We start from the raw sequence: 9,859 nt of genomic DNA, 5'->3' as shown, positions 1-9,859 counted from the left end.
AAGACTCATTTTCCTGCTAATTCCCTTGGTCCTACTGCTTCCACAAAATGACACTTTAACTACTCAGGCCTAGATCCAAATCTGATTAACCCGCAAACATGTACATATCATTCACTTATCATCCTTTCCTCTCATCCGGGTACTCTATCTGACGGGCAAATAGCACGAGAATCAAAGGAACATACACTCCCCACGTAAAGAAAACAGTTTAAACAGCACCTAAAGGGATTCCTCAACATCACTTGCCGAGTAGGAACAACACGGGCATGTGCGTCTACACATGACAAGCTATGAAAGCCGATACGCTTTGGCCTAACAATGCAGGGCTCAACGGCCGACTTTCGTAGTTGCATGCAGAGTCTCTATAGGAGGATGTGCGTTAAGCTGGGTGCTGTACACTAGCTTGTGCGTGAGAGCTGCGATGGGGGGACTGTGGCGGGGGTACGGGGAGGGGGGCTAGGGAGACGGTCCAAGTGAGTCATTGATGAATAGTGGACGGGGGACAGCTCCCTGCTTGCCAAGGGGGCACATCCTGTTTCACATGCTAATCACCCATTAAGCTCACTTCCTTACACAGCGTCTACAGCCTATCCCTAATTCTTATTAGTAAATAATTTTACCATCCCTCTTTCTTTTCCTATTTCTCTCACTCCAAAAATTGATGTTATGTACATCTCTCTCTATCCTTATCTAAAACTTCTTCTTTCAATATGAAATAGTCCAATTCAAAATTTTTCATGATTATTTTCTGCTCTTTTTGTTACTACTCCAAACGTTATTGTACATCTCTCTCTTTATTTGATCTAGAATATAGTTTTACTTTTATAAAATTTGATAACCCAATTGGAGATGATTCACTTTAATAATAAAGCAACTTTAATAACAAAAAAAGTGAAAAGATATATTTTGATGTGGAAGAGGTTCACCGTGGTGAAGGATTGAGTAGAAGAAATAACCGACGCTATATTACCTGTGCGCAGCAGCATCTTTGCTCATTGCCTGACAGTCTAGCAGCTTGCAGATGAAACGTCGCTTTCCTACTACGTTTGATACATCGTGAGACAACTGGTTATTTCTTCTACTCAAGATATATTTTGTTGACTGTATTTTCTACTCTCTCCATCCATCCATCTATACTTCAATTGATCTATTCATTTCTATCTCAATCACCTGTTTTAAGAGAGGGATATATAACGAGTATGAGTATGATCAATGTGTTTAGAGAGGGGATATGATGAATATGATTTATGTGTTTATGTCAGTAAGGGGTGCAAAATGAAGAGTGAAAAGATAACTCATCCCTATCCAAAATGAGGAAATGACTATGCCCCCTGGTCAAGTTCACAAGCAAGACTCTATGCTTGGAAATACAAACTAAATGTTAAGGCCTACAGTATCAGAGACTATACAGTCGCAGCTCGACGTCTCTTTAATAACAGTTCTACGGTCTAAAAGGAGACATCTCTGCAACTTCTCAAGACAAGATGGCAAGCACTGTGCCCTACAGTCACAGGGGTGTCGTTGCAACGTCTCAGAGACTTGTCTTAGTTGCAGCAACTGCCCGGAAATATCTCTTTGAGATGTCCCTGCAACTACGTTGTACTTGGAGCGTTCCATGATATTTGCTCCCGCAACAATTGCTCTGCTACAAAATCTGCATATTAAGCTAAACTTAAAACCCAACCTCTAAAACTAAAACCCCAATTATTTCTACATTATTCCAAACCCAAAAAACTATTATTAACTCTAACCATATATGCCCTATGATATACATGTATAATAAGACCAGAGCAAATGTCGAAAGAGCATACATGTAAGTTGTGTCCCTAATTGGAGACTTTGCAGCAACATCCCCCGACTGTCAGGCAACGTGCCTATCACCTTGTCTGGAAACGTCACTGGGATGTCGCAGAGACGTCTCCTTGATTGGTGAACAATTTTTGTCGTAGTAATTTTCAATGATTTTTCTGATTTTAATGTATTGAAGTCATTACAAAAAATATTTGTATAGAACCTTAGTTACTCTATCATTTCTGTATATATTGTAATTTTATGTTAACAGGACCATGCTGAAAAACAGTCAATCTGAGCTTATATTATCCTGTATAAAGATATTTTAATAAATGAATGAATAAATAAATCAGACCAAAGAAACTTTTTTGTTCAAGGCATCCCGTGACTATAGTCTCTGAGATGTCTCTAAGTAATAGAGATGTCTCTTGTGTGGTGAGAAAGGGCCTTTTCTGGTATCCTGGAGGTCTGTGTGAGATCTCTGAGAGGTCTCTCACACTTGCAGAGACTTTGCAGAGAGGTCTCAGCAGTGTGGAGGTTTAAAGGAGAATGAAACTCTTGGAGCAAGTTAGCTTTTGTGAAAGCAGAAAAATCAAAGAATAAGATCAACAAAAGTTTGAGTAAAATAGGACTAGCAATAGAAGAGTTATGAGCATTTGAATGTCGAGATCACTAATGCTATGGAGATCCTCCCATTGGCAATGCGACCAAGATCTATGTCACAGATGAAGAACTCTCCCCTTTTGGACACTGAAAATATACCCCAAAACATATCTTTTTGCTCTTTCTAATCATATGACAAATGATTCATCAATGATATAATGTTGTGAAATCTCTGTACTTGTCCTCTCATAAAGAGAACACCTCACCTTGTGATAGACTCTATAAAAGTGAGAATATAAGTGAAATAAGTACTAAAGTAATGAGGGAGTTGTACGTGCGTGACATCACAGATCTTGGTCGCATTGCCAATGAGAGGATCTACATGGCATTAGTGATCTCAATATTCAAATGCTCATAACTTTCTTATTATTCATTCAATCTTCCTCAAACTTTCAACAATATGTTTTTTTGATCTTTCTCTTTTATATGGATTCAGCTGGTTTCAAGGGTTTCATTCTCCTTTAATAGTCTCTGTAACGTCTCTTCAACTGATGTAGGAGTCTCTTTGAGACATCGTAGAGATTGGACAAATATGTCAAAAATGTCTTCAAAATTGAGCAGTTTTGATTATCTAGCACCACTTTTTAAAGGAATACATTTATATGAACCTAAAATATACAAACTAGCATTATGGTTATTTATAGTACTTTATCCATTGTGAGTTTGGATCAAGAGTTTGAGATTGTTGCTTCAATATTCTTTCATGGCGAGTTTATACCTATATTTAATTACTACTTGTCTAAACAAAGAAAAACTAAATGAGGAACTTAGGATAATATTGATTGATGTACATGGTTAAGACCTGAAGAAAACAAGCCTCTCACGTGTGGAAATACACGAAGATATCAAACATATGAGGAAATACATGTAATAAGCCAGTTCGTAGTTCCACTCTGAGCATGATCAGAGGAAGGTCATTTGTACTAAAGTGACATGTGGTTTAAAATTTAATGAGATAAGCACCATCTTTGATGTCTTGATTATTCATATATTCTTTTGAATTGTGTTTTTCATTTACATCCACAAAAAAACAATGCGTCCGCGAACGACTGGTATTTCACAGTTTGCCAAGTACATTGTACAACATGCTCTAATATGCATTCAAAGTAGAAATGCAACAATACCTTCATAGAGTGTTCAATGGTGTGCTATTCTAGTCACCTGGTCTATTCAATTTCTTCAACCTGCTATGTAAGGCATCCTTACATAATATCTTGCTTTGAAATCTGCCTATCTCAATGAAAGAAATGAAAGGTCATTTGACCAAAATTGTCCATGAAGTAACTACGAACTGGTCTATTGTAAATGAGGCTTTTTGTCAGATACGGAAATGATTCAATGATAAGAAGCACTGTAGCAGAGAGCCGCGTAGTTGGCTGATTCAAACCCCTGAATAGCCTACTTCAAGAACTTGGAATTAACTGATAAACGATAATCGAAATAAAGATAAAAATGAATTATATCTCTTAGAAATATCATACAGCAGCTGAGTGTAATATGTTTGTTTTGCTTCTTTATATGTATACAACTGAAAATCAATTTTGCAGAGTGGGATTTGAACTCCTGACCCTCTAACTATTAAAGGGGAAGTTCACCCTGAAGAAAAGTTCATTGTAAAATAGCAGAAAAAATAATAGAAAATATTTGTGAAGGTTTGAGGAAAATCCATTACAGATTAAGGAAGTTATTTGAATTTTAAGTTTTGGATTTGTGACGTCATAAACAAACAGCCACCCCACATGTCATGGAATATAAAATGCATACATAAGGAAAGCTGCTTGCATATGATGTCACAAATCATATTATTAATTCTAATAACTTTTTTTTTTAATATTCTTTGATGGATTTTCCTCATACTCTGCCAATATTTTACTTCCTTTTTTTCTGCTATTTTTACAATAAACTTTTTTTGTCAGGGTGAACTTCCCCTTTAAAAGGCAAGAGCCAGCAGAATCCTATTAAAGGTGAATCTTTCAAAAGTCAATCTCTAACACCATAGAAATATGTCCGACTTGGGCAACATTTTATAAAACCTCATAACACATCATTGCAGTTGAAGGTGAATTTATGCAGACTTGACTGTGCATGTTTATTCATATTTGAATGGAACAACACTCAAATAAACGACAACACTCCAAGAAGACCCCTCTTAAATCTATCTTGAACCTGTCTATGAAGACTGGTCTCGCGCAAACAAATTTTAAGGGGCTATTGCTGAAATTTGGGGGCTATTTCTTTCATTTCAAGGGCTACTTTTTTGCCCAACTAGCAATTATGCTGTATAAGCGTATCTTGTTATTTGGATGTATTCATATAGAAAATTGGTTTTCTTAAAGGAGAATGAAACCCTTGAAAACCAACTCAATCCATATCAAAGAGAAAAATCAAAGAAACATATTGTTGAAAGTTTGAGGAAGATTGAATAAATAATAAGAAAGTTATGAGCATTTGAATACCGTAAGTAACGGTGTATTAACCGCACCCGTGTATTAACCGCACCCCCAACTTTGGACTAAAAAAAAAAAATCCTTCTCACATTTACATGCATATTTGAGGTACGAAGAAACAAAAACTAAGTTAAAGATTTCAAAGTATTCAAAGATATTATCGGTATGAGGAAATCTGCTGTTCTTGATCAATTCATCTACAAATGTTAGCGAGAAAGAAAGGTCCCGACAATATTGGCCACTTACACACTCACTCACCTCACAGTCACAGTGTACACACACACAGCACTGCCGTTCTTGTACATGTACATTGCAAACTTCGATATGGTACCACTACCAGTACATCTTATCAAATTGTGAACTGTGTCTTTCACATTTCTTGCATCACAACCTCACAATCACTTTCAGAATTTGTCTAGCATTCGATGGCTTAGCATGAATTTTGGATACGGGATTACAGGAAGGTTCAAGAAACAAAGAAATAGGCATTTTTTCCACTTGTTTTACGGCTTTGTGCCGTCTCTTTCATACGTGGTGCACGGTGTACATGGTATCTTATGAAAAGCAAATAGGAAAGAAAAAAATAAGCTGGCGCGAAACGGGACTTTGAGGGGTTAAAATGAATAGCGCCAGCTTAAGTCGCACTAAAACCACAATACAACGCAAGCTAGCTCTCGGCTCTTGCTCAGCTGTGACAAATTATTACCGAGAATGCTTGGCGTCTCTTTGAACTTAGCCAGGGAACTTCGCTGCTTTGAATCGAGAATAAAGTCGAAATTAGTGTCATGAAGGTAGGTGCATTTGTTATGGACACTATTTGATTAAGATCGTAATAATCGCTTCCCATTACCCGCGGCTCATACCCCTCTAAACGACATTGCCCTGGGCGGCTACGCCCGGCCACTCGATGTGTTGTGAACTGGCAGACTTCTTACATGTTCGGGAGGGGTTACGCGGGCGGGCTCAGACCCGTCACCGTGGATAAACCGCACCCCCGACTTTTGCTTATATCCCGCCGAGACAAAGGTGCGGTTAATACACCGTTACTTACGGTATTCCCATTGGCAATGCGACCAAGATCTGTGATGTCACACACGTACAACTCCCTCATTACTTTAGTACTTATTTCAGTTATATTCTCCCTTTTATAGAGTCTATCACAAGGTGAGGTATTCTCTTTATAAGAGAGGACAAGTACAGAGGTTTCACAACATTATATCATTGATGAATCGTTTGTCATATGATTAGAATGAGCAAAAAGAGATGTTTTGGGGTATATTTTCAGTGTCCAATAGGGGAGAGTTGTTCATCTGTGACATCCTTAGATCTTGGTCGCATTGCCAATAGGAGGATCTCCATAGCATTAGTGATCTCGACATTCAAATGCTCATAACTCTTCTATTGCTAGTCCTATTTTACCCAAACTTTTGTTGATCTTATTCTTTGATTTTTCTGCTTTCAAAAAAGCTAACTTGCTCCAAGAGTTTCATTCTCCTTTAATGTCCTTGAATATATGGTTCATGGCAGATATTGGGGCAACGTTAAAAAAGATGGTCGCCCCAAAGCATTCAACTTTGCAAATTTTAGCGTCAATTTTGGCTGTCATGAGGGCAAAAATGCCATCGTGTATTTCCTATGAGCTGCAAAAAAAAACTTTGAATTGTAATGTATTCATGACACTACTGATCAACTAGTCCATTCGAAAGATCAGCAATAATCACTCATTCTATCAAAATCACTCTTGATGCAACCTTTTCAAAATGGAATGTGGATAAAAGACCACTGAGAATTGGACAACTTATAATGTAGTGGTTCGGACTGCACCATGTCATCTGAACAGGGGGATCCCATTCATTTGACCTTGTTGGAATGCTCAATGAACAACTTCCTCTTGTTACTCCATCCCTTTCCTCTTGAAAATAGATATCCTTTGGACAGATTCTTTTCTACCTCTATGGACAGTCTGAGTCTTAGAGGGAAAGAAGGATTCCCGAGAGTTCACTTCAATGTTCCCACGTCCACAGGAATTTAATGTGATGCATGACTTGCAAGTCAAAGACTGCAAAACATAACATTGGCTACATCCACATCATGACAAAGCCATAAGCCAAGTCCTCCCGAGGTTTATATTCAATGGTTAATTGGATTTAAATATTCTTTACATAAATCCTTTTGAAGACAGATAATCTGAAATGAGTATATTAAAACTTGGTCACTGTCAGTCTAACCAAATAAAAGTATAAAACTTTGTCTAATATTACTCATTCAATTTTAGAAGTAACAGCACTGAAAATTACAAATAGGGGTCCTATCGCAATGCAAATATTACTGAGAAATGTGTTTTGTGAAAATCCATCTTGCAGAAAATTCTGATAAATCACAATCAAACTGTTTAAAAGGGCATTTAAATAAAAAGGAGAAATGAAGGGGAATTTCAATCAAATAAAAACATATAAATTGCAGACAAGTGTAAGCACAATAAGTTGATCTTGTTTTTAATTTTCCAATTTATTATTATTATAATTATTATTATCGTTATTATTAATATCATTATTTTCATTATCATTATAATCATCATCATCATCATCAACATCCTTATTATTGCTATATTCATGAAAATTTTGGTTGCAGAGGGTATTCATTATTATATGCTGCTACTAAAAATGAGCCTTTGAAGCTTACATGTAACTCTAAATGAGCCCAACACAAATGATTTCTATTTGGTTCCTACTTCAATTGTCATTTTATATTGTTCCATCAAGAAAGCCATATTTACACCACTATCTAACTATCTCTGTTCCATTTAAAGATAAATACCAGGTGGGTGTTTCATAAAGCTGTTCGTAAGTTAAGAGCGACTTTAAGAACGACTGGTGATCCTTTCTTGTGGTAAAGGGTATATTCATTGGCGATGGTTAAGCGCATAAGAAAGGTTCACCAGTCCCTCTTAAAGTTGCTCTTAACTTACGAACAGCTTTATGAAACGGCCCCCAGTTGTGGTAACCATCTCAAAATGAGTTCGAACAGAATCCAATGAAATTACCACCAAAGGGTTTGTATGTATACATAAATAGAAAATATGTGCCAAATAGCTCTGGAAGAAAATGCATAATTGCTGAGAAACGAGCAAAATAAGCATGGAATTCCATCAAATGTCGGGTATTTTTTTAATATTGATATACTGTCCCACATATGCCTCTTTGTGTTAGTGATCATCAGAATTATCAGTTCTCAGCTAAGATTTCAAGATTTCACAAAGACAAATTTACATTAACGTACCAGAACTTGATCTTTGATATGGTGGCATTTAACCGTGACTTTAAAGACTTTCTCATGAAATAATTGTTTGTTGCAACTACTTTCTTTTACCTTTAACCCGGAGTAGAAGGCAATAGTACCTGCCACCTGTTTCTCCAGCTGAGTATAAGAAAGTTGATCTCAACATGGCGAGGCAAGGTCCCAGGATTTAAAGGGCACCACCCAGGAAATCAATCCTAAATCACAACATTTCACAATACTTATGAGGAAGTTTGTTTATTGAATTAAAATTGTTATAGGGATAAAAAAAGGCTGTGGCCAAATCTCTAAAGTCTAAACCATTAACTGTATTTCACAAATAATTACTTGAAATTTTCAAATCTTGATGCTGTAATTAAATATAATTTTGTCTAATATACTAATAGATTGCAATCCTTTGAAATGTTTTTTTTTTTAAGTTTAAAGTCATTCAGATAACAGAATTTTGAGAATATTTCAAAATGCAGAAGGCAAAACTTACTGTATTTTTACAAAATATTTTAAATTCACACTTAAAACTACATTAATCTATACCCAAGTGTATTTATTGTAATCAAATCTAAACATTTTTTTTCATTTACAGTTGATAGGTCAAATCAGTGTCAATCTGGAATTAGTGATTTTTTCTAATTCACAAATTGTGATTTTGAAATCTATGTCAGAAGAGTTCGATAAAATGAATATAGTGATTGTACTGAGCAATGTGGCAATTCCTTCTACATACAATATACAGTATACAAATAATGAATGTTTATGAGTGCAATGGACAGAAAACTTCATGAGGGGAAAGGTGAAATGATCCATTCAACAAGGCATACATGTAGCCGAGTTGAATGGATCATTTCATCTTTCAACGAATGAAGTATTCTGTCCATTGCACGAACAAAAAGAACATTCACTAATTGGTTTAAATGATATCGAAAAATACATTCTTTTTTCATTTGAAATTTAGGAATTTTTATGCAAAATATGCTCATGCAGTGCGAGCTCGGTCTGTTGATTATCGCGTACATACAACATGCATGCTGCAAACACGAGTGGTTTTACTTGAGGTGCCTGCAGTCTCAGTGCGCGCGTGCGATGGAAAAAATCGTATGGATCCAAAATTGCACCGTTGAGGACGCCAATGTAAAATGGGCTGAATGATTGATATTGAACAACCAATCAAATGACAAGGATCTATCTACATTGTAGGTGTCTTATGGAAAATGCTTCATAAGACCCTTAGACCAACAGACTGGGTGAATCAGTGAGCACTCCACGGCAGACGGGGCTCTGTACTAATGGGAAGTCCCTCAAGGAGCCCTTCAAGATCCCAGGAACCAAATAACTGTCGCAAGGAAGTCCCTTGAAATAGCACAAGGTTGTCTTCAGTTTATCTCATGGTAATACCGCTAATTCCAGTAATGATGCCGTAAACAACAAATGTCTGCTTGATTCAGATTCATGAATCAGACTAGAAGCAAATTTGTAATAGCACAAGGTTGTCTTCAGTTTATGTCATGGTAACGCATGCAGCTAATTCCAGTAATGATGCCATAAACAACAAATGTCTGCTTGATTCAGATTCATGAATCAGACTAGAAGCAAATTTGTATCATTATCAGGAATACTTGTAGCATTAAAGATAAACAAAAATGAAGCACAAATGTTTACTATTG

Source organism: Lytechinus pictus, chromosome 10 (genome assembly GCF_037042905.1).
Source record: "Lytechinus pictus isolate F3 Inbred chromosome 10, Lp3.0, whole genome shotgun sequence".
In the NCBI taxonomy this organism is placed as follows: Eukaryota; Metazoa; Echinodermata; class Echinoidea; order Temnopleuroida; family Toxopneustidae; genus Lytechinus; species Lytechinus pictus.
Note: the sequence above shows the minus strand (reverse complement) of the source record.